This window comes from Fistularia commersonii, chromosome 23, assembly GCF_037954325.1.
Source record: "Fistularia commersonii isolate RoL2024-O1a breed Wild chromosome 23, RoL_Fcom_v1.0, whole genome shotgun sequence".
Classification (NCBI taxonomy): Eukaryota; Metazoa; Chordata; class Actinopteri; order Syngnathiformes; family Fistulariidae; genus Fistularia; species Fistularia commersonii.
In genome coordinates, this window is record NC_141306.1 from 7981789 (window position 1) to 7999889 (window position 18101).

An 18101-nucleotide genomic window follows, 5' to 3' on the forward strand; every position below is an offset into this window, starting at 1 on the left:
CACTGAGGATTTGAGTACCAAGACATTTCCTAACAAATCCCCCTTCCATGAGAGAGGAGAAGTAGCGTTGATTTTCAGGAGAACCCTTTCTGTGCCCTCTACGATGCTTCTGACTGCAAGTCACGTGTGCTGTGGATCCGAATCGAGCATTCCATCTCCTTCAGAAAAATCAAATTCAGCCGGGTTTAGTTCAATTTATAAAACCTTGAGTCTTACAAATTAGTAATTTTAACAGGATGCTACTATTGACTCACAGGCAATAAGAATACATCCAAGAAGCCCATTTGTTTAATGGAATATGCTGCCGTGGATACACTCTGTCTAACCGTGCCTTAATGAGGGGGCAGTGATATTGATAAAACTATTACTAATTCTCAGAGTCAGCATTTTTTTTTGTCCAGCATTCACTCTTGGCTACACAGCAGCCAAGGCGTTGCCTTAACCCCAAATGATTATTATGAAACTTTTCACTTCTATTCTAAATTCCTGATAAATTACAAGGCTTCCCCAAATTCCCCTGAATGCTCCGCTTAACGCCTAACTAAAAGAAACATCCCTCATCCAAATGGACCGTAGTTGGCTCTGAAAATAGCAGACACACACGCACACACACCCGCAAAGTGACAAACTGTAACACAAGTGGACGTTCAATGCTGTTTTATACCTGTTATGACATTGCATGTGTGTGTGTACACAAAGGCATGTATTGGTTTTTAACCACAATAACTTCCTCCCCTCCTCTTAGCGTGTGATACAGTCATCCATCCATTCTGTCCTTCCTCTACAGGGATCCTGCACTTCCTCCCTCGTCGGCCTCCTCTCTTTGCCTCTGTCTGACCCGCTGACCCGACCCAGACAGACAGCCATTTGTATGTAGCGGCATTCATATTGTGGTGATTAACATGAAGCTCGACTACAGTTGAGCAACACGGGCCTATTCCTCCCCGGTGTGTGTGAGTGTGTATGAGTGAGTGTGTGTGTGTGTTTATCCCCTGATAAAGAGCCTTTACTGCTCCATGGAGTCAGCTATGAATTGCCTGACCCCAAACCAGCCTGAGATATGAACTTTAGAATCATGTGTGTGTGCATGAGCTGGACACCTCTTCTTTATTTTGATACGGTCCCAGGTTATGTTGATGAAAGTAATTTTATAACTATAACAATAAAATGTTAATTTTCGTGTTATCGGTTTGTTTTTCTGCAATACGGCTAGAAGCGTCATCACCTGTAACCAGGAGATGGGAGAAACACAACAGCAGGGCAACAGCACGTGTCGCACAAACAACAGGTCACTTTCTTTCCCAGAAGGAATCATGCTCACAGCATCCCATAATGAAGAGGCCGGATAGAGACTTGCAAAAATCCCTCTTCCTCCTGATGCTAATGCAGATAGCAGAAATATTGAAATCCCTTCTTCCAGCTGATGCTAATGCAACTAGCATAGCCATAAAACCTCTCTCCTCCTAATGCTAATACCGCTATCACAGCTATCGAACCCCCTTCTTTCCGATTATGCTAATGCAGCTAGCACAGCTATTAAACCTCTGTCTTCCTCCAAATGCTAATTTGGCTGGCACAGCTTTTCAACCACCTTCCTCTTCTCATGCTAATGTAGCAAGCTCAACCATTGGAATCCCTTCCTTCTTCTTGATGCTAATGCTGCTAGCACAGCTATTATACCCCCATCTTCCTCCTGATGCTCATGTGGCGGGCAAAGCTAATGATAGCAGCATCTCCTTTCATCCTTCAGCTTGCATTTCCATGGGTCACTCCACAGTCAGGCCAATTACATTCTTGCCAAAGTCCCTGATTTCATCCTGAAGGTCCCTGCCTTCACTGCCACAGATGACATCGGCTGTCAATCAAGCCTTTGGATGACTATGAGCTGCAAGCAGAGAGGATTGGCAGTCAAGGAGCGTTTTCCTTGGTGTGGCTGAGTTCCCACGTTGGAAGGAAAGCTGAGATGTTTTGCCATCTCTTCGATCTCGAAACCGGGACCCCGCTGCCAGACCCTGCCTCGCGTGGATGAATCCATCCACATATTTGGGCAGGAGTCTGGGAAGACCCGACAGTCATGGAAAGGCACCAGATTCAAAGGTGACTTGGCTCTGCAGAGTCTTTTCTGGTAACTTGAATTTTTCTTGCCTGTCTTATCTTTTCCAGCAGCAGAGGATCTTTTTGCGCCTCCGCCTGGAACAACTGTCTCATATACTTTCCAAGTAAAGTTAGTAATATCACCCATTAAATTGTAATATGACTCCGAAACGCCTTTGCTCCTGTTTCCTGAGAGGACACCTTCCTCTTTAACTCCTTCACTAAATGCTTTTCTTTAGAAGTATTGCGAGATGAACACTGCAAATACTTGAAGCCACAAGCAGCCTTCAGGGAGGGGGGGCGGGGGGACTGCATTCTCCATCCAAGAACACAACCAAAAACGTATCCGTGTAGCATTGTACGCTAATACTGGTGCTACCAAGTCCTCAAGTTTACTTCTTAAACTAACAACATGATAAAAAAGCAAATTGGGCGAAACTAGATTCTACGCATCAGCCCAAGGTGAACCCTAACTCTTGCCCATGATAGGCTCCAGGCCCCCCGCAATCCTGACTGCAGTATGAGCGGTTTAGGTAATGAATCGATGAATAGATCCCTCGGCACTGCACTCATTCTTGAAACAAAGTGCATGAAAATCAACCCAAACCCAAAATGATGGAGAGGCGAATATGTAAAGATCGCAGGGTCACCAGAGAGTGTGCACATTTTGTTGCCAGCTTTATGATGGGTTCCCTCCCCACAAGTGGACTTGGATTGATCCGAGCACGCCAAGTCGCCACACTCTTCCTGTGTTAATTTGGAGACTTGTCTTTTAGCATCAACGTGATTTTTGAGCGGTCGTGTTAGCTAGCATGTGCAATTACATCTCTCCCAATTACAATATATATTGCTCAATTAAAGAGTGTTGTAAAGGAGGTGGAGCAGGAGATGTTTATTCATGCTTTTTATTAAAATCTTGCTCAAGATACCATAACTCTTTTTATCTTTTTTAATCAGCCAGCTTAGATTGTCTCGTAAACTGACTGGATGCAGCCGGCGACCTTTTAAACTGGAAGAAATAAGGGATCAGACATCAGGCCGTTTGTGTTTTCTCTTCTCCGGCTCAATGTTACATTAGATACGTTATTTGTTTTTGTGTTAGCATACATTGTCTACATTGCTTTATGATTGAAAAGTATAAATTGAAAACTTCTTGGGCCCTCAAACTAAACAAAAACATATTTGAAATAATTTCTATTGTAATTATCCATAAGAGGTGCATGAATGCATCTTGTACCTTTACCTGATTAGTGTGTGTGTGTGTGTGTGTGTGTGTGTGTGTGTGTGTGTGTGTGTGTGTGTGTGTTAATGAGCCCACTGTTTGAGATTTCATTGTGCTGGTGGTATTAACAGGAAATAATTGAGTTGCTCAACAGACCGAGGACCAATCAGCACTCTGTATGTCACCCCGTAGAGCAGGCTGACCACATGCACATGCATGTACGCACACATACACCCACACACATACACACACACACACACACACACACACACACACACACACACACACACACGCACATGCACATAAACACACTCAGCTGATATGTCAGGTCAAATTGGTCCATCTCCTGTCACAACAAAGGTCATTGTTTTAACACTCGCTCTCAAACACAGACACACACACACAGAATTATACACATATACAGGCACACAAACACACACACGCACACACACTCACACAAACACGTTTGTTAATACACGTGCATCTTCACATTTCCCTGCATATCATCCTCTCAAGGATGCCTCGCAATTCCCGGGCCATCTGTGTGTTGGGCCATAGGAGGAAGCCAGATGTGTGTGTGTGTGTGCGTGTGTGTGTGTGTGTGTGTGTGTGTGTGTGTGTTTTGCAAAAAAGAGGATTTGAATCAGTGTGAGCCTGAAGAGGGTAGGAGAAAAGGAAGCCAGCAGTGGAGGATGGGAACAAGGGAGCGAGGGAGTGAGGGAAGGAAGATGAGCTCAGCTGTGTCCTCGTCTCATTTTCAATCTCAACCCAATTAACTGGGCTGAATTAATCTCACAGTGGGCCCTTACACAGACACACAAACACACACACACATACACACACTTTGGATTTTTCTAACTCAAGGATAACATGCCTGCTCGCTCTCAAATGCACTTTCACACACACACGGACACACACGAACCCCATTTACATCTGAGGCACAAAGACGAGCATGAGAATCAAACGAGCGCATGTGCGCACACACACACACACACACACACACAAGCGCGTCCCGCTGCGAGGGCAGTGGCAGGCGGCACAGTCAGACATGAAATAGTGTCCGAGAGCGTCATCCATCTGCTTTCCTCAAACCTCCCTCCTTCTCTCACGCTCCCCATCTATCCCTCCATCATTACTCCGTCTCCGTCCCCCTGCTCTGCTCATCGCCCTTCCTCCCGGGCCTCCATCCTTCTTCATCCTCTTCGATTTCTCCCTCTCTCCCTCTCTCTTTCTCCCTCCCTCTCTTTTGGACTCCAGATAAACTTTAAAGTAAATCACATTTTCTCTTTCCCAAATGGCGTTTGTGTGTCTGTGGAATGTGGCAAACACAGACAGATGGAGCGAGACGCCGCTCCCTCACGGCGCTCCAGGGGGTCCCAGTTGTCGAGACGCGGTGACTCGCTTTCAGGGTTGAACCCCAACCCCCCTCAAAAAAAAAAAAAACGGATGTTTACAGGCTAGGTTGGTTGTCGCTATTGTTCAGGTGAAGTCCAGTCGCAGCCGAATAAGAAAAGAAATGATTACAGCAATATATTTATTTATTTTCTAATAAGGTCTGGATTCCATTTACAGATATATATTCATAAAATATCACTGCGGGGCTGAGGAGGAGTGGAGAGATGAAAGAAATGCACATTTGCGTTGTCATGTGACTTCAAATTCCACAGTTAATTAGTCACGGCTGTCGAGCCGAGATCTACATCAGGAAACACAAACCGCGAAAAAAATTTCCCAACGAAAATAATTTTTTTCGTAACAAATGTGATGCAGTTTAGTTACTCTTTCACAATTTTATTTTATTTTGTTTTTTAATTTCCATTTTGTCTTTTTTGGTAATTTTTCTATGTAATTTGTATTATTTTATTTTATTTGATTTCATTTCATTTTAATTGAATTGAATTGATTTTTATTCTATTTTATCTCTTTCCATTTTATTTTAGCATATGATACATTGTACCCTCGATATTGTCCCAGTCACATCAATGACGATGGGATCGACCCGAGGTTGGTCGAAGGCCGAATCTTGGCATTTTTTCATTTATCTTCTTTTAGAAAGAAAAATAGAAACGGGTTAAATTCTATACACTTGTGTTTATTACGTTTTCGTGTGTATTTACCTGGAACGGCGGTTGACAGCCCACATCGGGCGAGAGAAGACTAAACCGGCGGAATCTGATCGTCCACTGACGTCCAGGTGCGCATCAAAATGCCCTCAGAAGGATAAAAAAGTTGGCGAGGGGACGATGGAAGAGGATCCGCGTCCAGCCGTCCAATCAATCACCAAACAATAACTCCGCCTCTCGGAGAGCGAACTGAGTGTCGGCTCAGTCGGAGGGAGCTGATAGGGGTCAGATCATTTACATTTCCAATTACGCCATCATTGTCCCACCGTATCTCATCCCGACTGCGATTGTATTTATGTGTCTGTCCCTTAATTAAGGCCCCCGCCGCATTTTATGCCTGGTTGCCTGGCAACAAGTTGGGCGCAAACGTCCACAGGAGCAGGGCCACCTTTACGACAGTCTGATTGACCTTTTCTCCGGGAGACGTCCACAAGAAAAGCACAGCACATATCAAATATATACATGTATATATTTATATAAATAAATTTGCAGACGATCAAACGACGTCCTCTGCTGTCTGAGGATTTTGAACAATTTAAACCTTTAACTGACATGATTTCTTCTGTCTCATCTCTTTGCATCATGACTGTAAATGTCACAACCGTGGCAACAGTCGCCGAGGGGGCCGGCGTTTGATGACATACATTCACAATTAACCGTGGACGTCTCAAATCCACTGTGATGTAACTTGAGGTGAACGATAACTGCTTTATAACTGCTGTATAAATGAGTAGTAAGAATACACATCACTTTATCTCCATATGTATTATTGGAGTAAATGTCAAATGGGTGATGGCTTGTCATACTTCTTGTTGTTCTTGCTTGTAAAAGTGAAATTAGCCCCACCATCCGGGACCCCTAGTGGTCCCCGGGCCCTGCTTTTAGAGCCCTTGAGAGTCTCAACAAGTACTTTTATTTAAAACATATTTAATTTTATTTTAATTAGGGTGGAGGCGGGGCTCGTTGAAATCCTCATTTTTGGTGTGTGTGTGTGTGTGTGTAGGGTGGGTGGCAACGCACTAGAACTGGGGTTAAGAGGAGAAACCACCCCCTCGGGTCCCTCACTGATGCCACCTGGTGGTCAGATGCAAGAATCTCCTCAGGCCAAGGAGCAGGAACATCAGCTTGTCTGTGGGATTCTTCTGGAAAAACCCTGCTTTGTGTTTAGAGATGAGCCAGCAGTTCAACAATTCACCGAGGAAGAAACCTCAAGAACCTCAGCCGAGAACCAACCTGGAAATCCATAGAGCTGTCAAGTAATCAAAGACATCAACAAAGATCAGGAAGATTTCACTAGTAATTAATGATTGATTAACATGAAAACATCAAATAACAACCATATGAAGCACCTCTCGATATACCATTTATTATTTTCATTCCTTTTGTAGGGAGTAGAATTTTTCCAATCTGTCAGGGTCTTTTTATTGAATATTCTGGAAATATTTAATTTAGGTTTTCTCGAAATATATTTGACATATATCCCAGGGAGAAGGACCACAGCACCCCACGTCTCCATTTTCATCTCTCTGATTCCCATGGAGCTCTGCAGACGCACACAAAAGCAAGGCTTCAGACTATATATAATCTCAATAAACACGTACTGCATATGTTTGGGTGACATTGTTCTTTACACGTACATTATATAATTATACAATTATTGCTAAATACTCTTTATAGTATAATATATAGAACATATCAATCAGGATTTTGCATGCATTTAGTATCTTGTATCTTCCTGTAATTATTATCTTTTTACTATCTTTTATGTCTTACGGTATTGAGTATATAGTTGGTATTCCTTTTGTATCTTTCAATATTTAAATCTGTCAGTATTTTGTATCTTCTTAGTACTATTTTGTATTGTTCAGTATTTAGATCTTTCAGTATATAGCTCTCAGTATTTAATATCTTTTGGTTATATATTTAATATCCTTCAGGATTTGGATCTTTCAATATATAGTATCTTTTTCTTTTCTATTTTGCAGTATTTTGTATCTTTCTGTATTTTGTATCTTTTTAGCATTTATTTAGTGTGTTTCAGCATTCAGTATTTGACAATATTTAGATCTTTCACAATTTAACATCTTTTTAGTATTTATTTAGTATCTTTCAGTATTTATTATCTTTTCAAATTGAAATTTTGTCTGTAATTTGTATCATGACATCAAGTATAATTTCTCTGGTGATCTAGACCTTTTAAGAAGTCTTGAAATATATTTGAACAAAGGTGCAAGAACAATCTAAAATTCTAAAAATACATTTTGATCAATAAAAAAAACATACATTAATAACACATGAACAGGACGATAATGTAGGGGAAATTGATGCACAGTAGTTATTGAATAAAGGAACAAAATTATGCTTAATCTAATGTTGTAATGTTGTGTCTTGTCATTCGCGTAAAATCACCTGAAGCGACAGTCCGACGCCGATGCTCCGGGTAACGGGCCGGCTCTGACAGAGCAGATCAGTGATTTGTTGGAGAAAAAAAAACACTTTTTAATCCAGCAATATGTCTCTCTCGCTACCGCTCGCTCCCCGGTCGACCCTCTCAGACGTCTGGCCCGGCGAGGAGGCCCGGGGAGGAGGCCTGTGATTGTGTGTTTTGGGCGTTTCGAAAAGAAGCTGGATCTGATTGAACCTCTTTGTACCTGACTTTCCCTTCATTGTTTCTCCGTCACCCGAGTCTGTTGTCATGTGACCTCCTGAACCCGTAACCCGCTCCTCGCTTCGGCCGTCTACCAACACAGACACGGACCTTTGACCGGCCAAATGGCCTCCATTCAGTGGTCATTTCACACACACACACACACACACACACACACACACAAACACACACACACACACATCCAGCCATGAGCCCTGAGGAGGGGTCAGCCGCTGGCCACACTGGCCACTGGAAGGGTTAGTCTGGGGTTGCTGGGTATCCATGGCAACAAGAGGCAAGAGTCACTTAGGGGTCAATCCTGTCCTCAGGTCAGTGGATGGTCAAATGCAGGGACTGGATCAAAAACACACTCATACACACTCATACACACACACACACACACAGAAAATCAAATGTTTCACTAAAAATATATCTATATGGAGGACTTTTCAATAGCTTTATAATATTGTCACTTTTAATCTGATAATTTTCCTGTGACTTGCTTTTGACAATTTTTAATGCTATTTTCTACGTGTGAATGTGCATGTGTGTGTGTGTGTGTGTGTGTGTGTGTGGTAACTCCATCTTGGTGGATCAATTGCAGATGGTAAGAATGTTGCTAAATGTTTTCAATTATTGTTAAAATAATAATTACAACTCCAGTAAGATTTTATGTCAATTAAAGTGCTTCACATTTGGAACAAATGAATCAGGTTTTGAGAGAGTTTTGATTTCCATGATTTTATTTTTCAAATTCATGTTTAGAAAGAGAACACCTCTGCATTTGCAGAGGTGTTCTCTCATGTATTTTCATGATATTAATTATTGCTTTAATTGAAATGAAATCAGAGTAAAATGCACATGGACAAAATTAAGATTCCAGCTATGGTTTACAAGACACACACATACGGGGATTCACTGAAAGTGTTTTCGAACAAACAAAAACTAATGTAATAATTTTCCATATTCTACATTTTATAAATTTATTAAAAAAACCATTGTTGAGATTCTAAAAACTTTCACATTAATCTACTTGTATCACCTCTTGAAATAAAACTCCTGGATTATACGAAGTGTGCATTTGGACTTCCATAATGATAATTAATAATAACTAATAATTACATTTACATTTGTTGCATTTTTCTTCTCTTCTCCTCTTAATTATCAAAATATATTTGTATGATTAGCGCTGCAAATGCCAGGATTCCTTCACTCAGCCAAATGTCCTATTTCATCAGAATTTAATCAAGTTTAAAATTCTATATCTTATAGGAGCACCATCCAGAGGTGGTGTTACATTTCTATAGTGTCTTTAATTGTTTCACCAGATATGTGTCCATTTTGATGTTTAGACGTATGGTTTCTTCCCAGATCTGCCCCCAAACCTTTGGTACGACCCGATCCTGTCAGTCATGGCGGAGACTGCGCCGCCATGACTGTAAGGACAGAATCAGTCCAGCAGGGGTTGCTACATTCACGGTGGGTTACAGGCGACCCGGCCTTCACCTCTGCACCTCCGTTCGGGCGGAGCGCCCTAGCCTTCAACCCTGACCTTTGACCTCAGCCGGGTTCAGCCCGGGGCTGGCTCTCTCACACGCGGGTTCAGAGGAGGGTCAGCGCTTTTCAGCTGCCGCTCTGATCCTGACACATCAAACGCTCGCGCGGCTGACATTCTAGGAGATGTCACATGATGGTTCCCGTGCAACCTGTGTCATCCATATACTAGATTAGATTGGATTACATTACATTACATTAGACAGATTTAATAGAAATTGATCCAAACATTTGTGCGTTCTAAAACCGATGGCAGTTAAAAGGGTTATGTTGACTCAATAAATACAGGCTCCCATTTTATATGAGCTACAAAGTAGCATTTTATTATAATTATAATATAATTTATAAAACCAACTGTAGGTTGAATGGTGCCAAAATATTAGGAACAGAATGTTTCTAAACATGACGAGAAAATAAAGATTCAGTGATTATTATACACTGTCAAAATGTTAAACATGGTGAACTTGTATTTGTGTTGATTTTACTTTGATCCAAGTCAAACAGTTATAGGGGGTTTATTACTAGATTAGATATGTTTTACAACATGTCTCCTAACAACACCTGTCTTTGAGAGTCTTGATGGCATCTTTATTAGATTAGATTAGATTCAACTTTATTGTCATTACACATGTAAGGCTACAGAATAACGAAGGAAGAGTAAATAACTGGTGTCTGGTGAGCTGAAGCTGAAGCTTAACTTCTGATGGCGCTTATGTTTCATGTGTTATTATCTTATTGCATTTCTGCACTGCCATAGTTTTGTCTTCATTCACCTGTTCATTATCATCCCCACCTTCCTCAGTCCACAACTTTCTCCTCTTCCCGTGCTGCTTTTATTTCAATCGGCAGTTGTAGTTCAGAACTTCCTATTTTCACCGGTCTCAGCGACAACTCTCCTTTTTAGCATCATCCTCCAGTGTCTGTTTGACAAACCGCGGGTTCGCCGCCGTGCCCGAGGACCCTCGGCGCAAGTTCGACACGTTTAGCAGCATGAACACGTGACCACGGGGTCGCCATCCAATCCCGGAGCCTCAATGGAGCACAAGGCGTTTCTTTCAAGCAAACGCGAGGGGATCCATAATTATGCTGTGGTGGACGCGCGGCCATTTTAGAGTTAGCGTAAGAGCAAAGCTGCGGCGGCCATGTTAGATGGGGGTGGGTGGGTCGGGCGCGACCGTGAGCCCCAGATGCCCCCCCTCCGCCGCCCAGTCGCTTATTGATGAACTCATTCACAAGTGCCTCCGACAAAGACATTCATCCTATCCTACGCAAACACTTTCATCACTTCCTGCCTGGCAGGGTCGCCATGGGGTCAGTACAGGGGGTTGAACGCAAGTCAGTACGGCGTGGGGTTAGAGGTCACCGAGTCGTCCGTTGTACGGACCTGCTTAAACGGCGATTTGTATTCATTTTGGGATCATCGCGCTCTCACGCTTGCGTGTGACGCGTCGCCCGAATGACTCGCTTTCGGAGCAAGAGTTGGGATTTAGAAATGGAAGACACACCTGGACGAAAGAGACAAAAACTGAATAATAAAAATCATCATTTTCACGTGGGATTAAGCGACTTTCCGAGTTACGGAGACCTCACGTTGGCGGCGGCGGCAGCTCGGGCCACCTTCCTCCAACGCGAGTGCTGACTAATTGGCTTTCATTGTGTCGCCTTCCAGCGGCAACAATGGGTCAGCCCGGGTTCAAATCCAGGTCAGAGCGCAGGGGGAACCAAAGTTCACGTCGCCTCGTCCGACCACATCGGGTTTTAAAGATTTTACCCGACAACTCCAAACCCATGCGCCTCCCCTTCCTCAGCGAGGTTATCCACTAGGTTCCTCCGTGTTCTCTCTACTTATTTCACTGTAATGACCGACAAAAGTACGACGGTAGTTGATTTCCTGTGATTTCCATCATGAAAACATGACGGGTTCGACCGGCACGTGGTCGCTGCTCTCACAACACGCCTCATGCGTCCTTACATGAGCCTGGCTTTGCCACGCCACATCGAATGGACCTTTTCTCAAAGGCAGAACGTTCTCGTTCTCCGTGATGATTTGCTCGCTCCTTTTTGGGCGACGGGGATTCCGAGCAATGAGATGATCGGCGTCTCCCAGGAGCACAACATCTACAGCGTCGAGTAATGATTTGGGTTTTTGTTTGGCTTTATGGTGTGTATTAGCACACAGAGTTGAGGGGAGAAACATGGATATCATACACACACACACACACACGCACACACAAACCCTATGTTACTTTGTTCCATAAAATGCTTCCGTTATTTTGATGTTTTTAAAGATGAAGATGCGCAGGGAAGTGGCATAGATCATGTGTGAAAGAGAGAGAGAGAAAGAGATAGAGCTGGTAGGACTGAAATGTAGTGGGTTCAGCAGCAGGGCAACGACTCTTTTCCTATTCTCCATCACACACTCACACACACATACACACACACACACACCCTGGGGGCACGGCGCTCAGCATGCTGCCGTGCATTAAGGTGTGCAAGGGATGTGTGTTTGTGTTCAAACATGCCAAATGACCACTTCCTGGTTCCTCATCTGCAAAGACAAGAGGCAGGGGGTGGAGAGGAGGAGTAGGAGGGGGAGCAGGTAGAGGCGCCGGGACGGAGCGAGCGTTCGACGCTGATAAGAGAAGAATCCAATGCTAATATTCATATTACAGGCACCTGGTCTCAGCACTTTCATGACTGACCCCCATCAAACACTCCCCACCCCGCAATCTTTACTTTTCCCTAAATCCATTGAGGGCCAGGGTCCAACACAAAAAGAGGAGGCAGGGGCCAAAGGTCACCTTGGACCCTTCAGCAACACGTCTGTCAAATCAAACAAAATGTCGTGTTTTCTTTTTTTTTTCATAATTGGACACTTTGTTGGCCTCCAAAGGCGTTCCTAATGGATCTTTTGCCGTGGGGTCCACGTGGACGGGATAACGGTTGAGATGAAGACAAGAAGACCCATCGTCTGTAATTTAGTTCGCCATATGGCAGGGACCTGCTCTGATCCACGCGATGAGTCGTTGCAAAGTGATAGTTGGCCTGTTGAGACTGAGTTTATGTGATGCATGTCGCCACAGCTCCAGCAGAACAATTGCGTGCACACACACACACACACACACACATGCGCGTTCACGCGTGAAAGGCTACAGACATGCGCAGTATCATCCAACACACATGGAGACACACACACAAAAACACCCTCTCTCAAAGACTGAACTTGTGATGTCACACTTGTTGTCATGGCAACTTGAAGACTGGCACCGCCACCAGCACACACTCTCTCTCTCTCTCTCTCTCTCTCTCTCTCTTTCTTCCTCATCTTCCAGCCAATCATGTCTTTATTGGGCTGGAAACACAGAGAGAGAAAAGGGGAAAAAAAATGACGAACAATAAATATCTGAGTGCATTTGATCTTTTTTTTCCTGGAACACGATCCGTCCTGCGCCACCTATTCGTCCTCCTCTTCCTCCCACGCCACCTCCCTCTCTCTCTCTATCTCTCGCCATCCTTTATCAGGTCATTGTGAGGTCGGGAGGAAAAATGAGGCACCTTCTGCCAGTGATGAAAATCTGCCTCTCTCTCTCTCCCTCTGTCTCTACCGTCTTTCCATCCCTCTCTTCACTCTCCTCTCATTTCTCGCAGATTCATTCTCACCCCGACACCCCGACCCACTCCACCCCCCCGTCAACGTGATCCCACGGGATGGCGAATAAAGTACCGAGCCGCACCAGGATATTATGTGTATCACCATTGTGCATTTTAATCATTTTTCAAAGGTGTGTGTACGTGTGAGTGTGTGTTTGGATGTCCTTTTCATCCCACAGATATTTTCCACCACATCTTAAGTTTGTTGCAAAACATCCTGTTTTGGACAAACATAGAGTTTACATAGATTTAGAAATGCAGCCCTGACCGGATGTCAAAAGGACCACCGTCGGCCACTGTCTGCCCCCTCCTCTGATGGATTATGTTTTATTCAGAAAAACATCCGAATTTGTGCACGTCAATGCTCAATGGATTCCATTTGTGACCTCTTTCTTGCCTGTTCGCTGCTCAAAGCACACATTCATATGCTGCAGTTCTATGCAGCCTTTATGCTAAGCTAGGAGATCCGGCGATGGTCGTCACGAGAACAATTAAAATTTGTTTCTTAAGGCTTTAAGTGAAAGCTTGGAGGTCTGTGTGTTCATTTTTTGTTTGTTTATCGCACAGTAATTCAACAATGATATCCACTTTTGCAAATCGCCAAAATTGAGATTTTTTTCATAGAATCGATGAGAATAGAAGTATATCTGAGTTTCAATTCCTTGGAATTTCACATTGTTCAAAATCCCAAAGGGTTTAATTCCCTCACGTGTATGTGTGTGTGTGTGTGTGTGTGTGTGTGTGTGTGTGTGTGTGTGTGTGTGTGTGTGTGTGTGTGTGTGTGTGTGTGTGTGTGACACGGTGAGTTGGCGCCTTTGACCAGAGGGTACTAATACAATGGAACCGATCGTCAGTATTGATCACAGCGTTCCCAGTCACGTGGGCTCTGGTGAGCGGGATCGATCATGAATTACTGATAAGTCAAAGTGGACACGGCCAGCGGCGCCATCTGTGTGTTTGAGATTACTTGTAATCCTGATCTTAATTTCTATCTGTTGGATGTATTTTGGGGGATAAATAAGGAGGAAGTAGGCATCTTGGAGTTGTGGAGTTACCTGCCATGTGAGTCAATTTGAGTCTAAAAACATCAAATTAAACCAGAAGGCCTGGCTCTGTGGCCGGGCACTCTGTGTGTGTGTGTGTGTGTGTGTGTGTGTGTGTGTGTGTGTGTGTGTGTGACCATGTGCCTGTCCAGGCTTGGACTTACTCAGTGTGAGGGACCCCAAGGCTGTGTCGAGTCAAGGGGTTGGTATGTGCATGTGTGTGAGTGTGTGTGTAGCGTGCGTGTGTGACCTCGGTGTGAGAGACCCTTGAGCCATGTCAAGTCAGGGGGTGGTGTGTGTGTGTGTGTGTATTTGTGTGTGAGTGTGTGTGTGTGTGTTTGAAAGAGACGGTCCCCAGCCGTGTGTGTGATGCCGTTCCGCTGTTAAAGCCGAGCATCAGTCCGACATTTCAGCCCTCATCTGTGTATTCTAGAAAGAAGAGTGGTCTTAAAATATGAAAATAAAAAGGTAATAATTTAGTTTTCCGACTGATATTGTATTAGGCTGCTTATATTATGCTACTTATATTATTATTATTATTTTTATCTAAATATTATCATGTTAATTGTACTATGTTATAATATTTAATATATTATATTTCATATTACTTATTAGACTGACATAATATAAGTAACTTATATTTCAATTTACAGACAAGCTGGTCTATATATACTGCTCTACATTCAGATTTTAAAGACGAAATGTATTGTTTTGTTTTTTAATTATAGCAATGAACTTAAATCAAGTCTCTTATGATTTATAAGAAACTCAAATATATGACTAAAATGTGTAATTATTTATTACTTATCTAAATACACTGTTGAAATATAGGAAAGATGGTATCTCCTTGTGTGTGCGTGTGTGTGTGTGTATGTCCCTGTCGAATGCACAAATGCACTCACAAACTGACATGCCTTTTAGTATTTCCTTCTCATTAGAAAAGAATTGAATACAATTTAGATAATACTGGACAATAAATGACTACATAATACATTATATATACATTCATATATACATAGATGCAAAATTAAACACATTATTTCTATGATGAAATGATTTAGATTAAGGTTATTTGTGTTGTGCTTTTCAAAGCCAAGCAAATTAATCATGAATTCTGGTATTTTCAAAATTACTTTATAACTAATTAATAAGCAGTTAATTTAGCAGAAATTTGGGGAGAGGAGCAACATTTAATGTAAAGCAATGAAAGCTGGTTTTCAGTGCCAGAGGTCGACAACTCCTCTGCCTCCGGCTGCGCTCGACCTGAAATGTTTTGAAGTCTCACACACACACACACACACACACACACACACACACACACACACACACACTCAAACATACAATGCTATATATACATATAAGCTATGATTACATCAGTATTAAATATCATAAAACTTACCATAATCAGTTACAAAGCACGCTATGTTTTTCTTCAGATGTATACCACAAATACAAATATATGCACCCATAAAATATGTAAAGATATTACAGAATAAAAGTTATCCATTTCAAACCTATTTAATGAAGCTTTCAGCCTTCCAGATAAACTCACTTTGCTTTTCTGGAGATTTAAAAAGAATTAAAAAATCACATCCCGCGGGTCTCACGTCTGCCTCCTACGAAATGTTGTAATTGAATAATTCCCAGAGTTAATTGAACCCTCCTCACACACAAACAAACACACACACACACACACACACACACACACACACACACACACACAACCCGCACACTTCTGCGGCTCCACGGTGTTACTTAATGTGGTGTTATGTGTTCACACGAAACCAAACTAACCCATTAGTGTCTAAACCGCGTGGAAAAGTTGAGATTTATCGTTGTCGATGTTTTGACACAGAGGAGCCAATCGATTGATCGATAAATCACGTGAGCAAGAGGTGATCGGTTTCCACGGGACAGGTGGAGCCTGACACAGGGCCCCAGCTGCCACCTGGTGGCGAGAAACGGTACTGCACCCTCGTTCTGGGTGGACGGGAGAGGCCGAATAGAAATCATAATAAAGTAAAAAAAATACTTATATGAATAAGAAAATACGCGGTTGATAGCTTAGTAATCACATGCTTTACCTTATAAGTTATTTTGTTCATATTTTACGATATGAAATGAGAAATGGTGGCAGGTCTTAGCTCTATATTTACATGCTGCCTCAATAAAGTTGATAATTTCTTTCTTTCTTTCTTTCTTTCTTTCTTTCTTTCTTGGTGGAATGTCCGATAAGTCTTGCTCTCACCATTAGTAATTATTTTCTTTTTTTCTCTTTAAAAGCTGCATTTATTTAGTTGAATATTCGCTTTCAGCAATGTGTGGCAAATCCAAAGAGGAAGTAAATGGCCTAAAAATAAAGGAGGAATAAAAATCTGACAACCTCATTACACTTCCCTATCGTTTCCGAGGTGCTCAGACCACATTTACTGAATTAAATTGAATCATTTAATCGAAAAAAAAGTTTAAGTCTTATATCTCAGTACAGAATTGCTTCTATATTAAAGCAAATTAGATTTTTGCGTCAATAAAGAGTCTTTTCCCGAATTCTCATGGACGCAACATCAACCTGCGCTTCTTTAAATGCCCGCTAGATGCCAGTCTTGTATCATTTTAGTCCAGCAGATCAGCCTGCACGCTTGGTATCACCTGATGATGAGGAAGAACAAGAGACATCTCCATCGAGTTTCTCTAGTTTGGTTGAGACCAAATATCTTCCTCAGGTCTGAAGTCCACCTCTCTCCTCTGCTTCTTCTATCATTTACAAATCAGTAGAACTTCTGATTTAAGGATTCATCACTGAGGACTCAGACCGAGACCAACTCTCTCCTCCTGCTTCTCAGAAATGACACCACCTCTCTTCAGTATACACAGAAAGCCTTCTTTTTAACCATGAACAAAAACATTTTTGCACAAAAATACTTCTTCAGCACCATTGTCATCATTTTAATACCACTGACGGGTTGAATCACAGAACCGTGGCGGGGTGGATTTAACGTGAAGAATGGCTGCAGAGTCAGATGAATTGCTTAACTTGATCATGTTCTGAGATCCCTGGTGGGCCGTGGATTAGGGGGCTCCTGTTAGTTCTGTGAAAAAATTGAATCATGGAAGCCTCAGATTGCATTACATTGATTTTTGGAAAACACTGAAGCGAAAATACACACACACACAAACACACACACACACACACACACACACACACACATTTTAATGCACATTATATTCATTAATACCCTCTCTCCTTCTCCTTGTTGCAGAGCAGCATATGGAGGCCAGTGTGAGCGCCTCTGTTGGGCAATGTGCACAGCCTCCAGTGTCTGCCGCAACACCTAGCATTCTCCATCCCAACAACCCCCCCCCCCCCCCCACCCCCCTCACACACACACACGTGCAAGTCTCGAGTGCTGTTTTAATGTCTTATTATGATGCTATGTGCTGAGGTGTTTTTTCCTAATCCCACACAGTGCCACCCTATAGGACCTTAGTTTGGGAGTGATTTTGTTTCCCTCTACTTCCCCCTTGTTCTCCCCTCTTTCCTCTCTTTTCTGACACAACATGGCGCCCTCCGTGACAGTTGTGTTTGCTCGCTCCGCAGCCGCATGCCGGCCAAATGCACTGCAGATAGCGAAGTAAGAATTTCATTCTACATTCAGTCTTAATTCTGAAGGAAAATCTGGTATCCAGTAGAAAATAAGCAAGCAAATAATTTAATATATTAAAAACAAAAAAATTATTGATGACATTAAATTAAAGAAATAAACTGA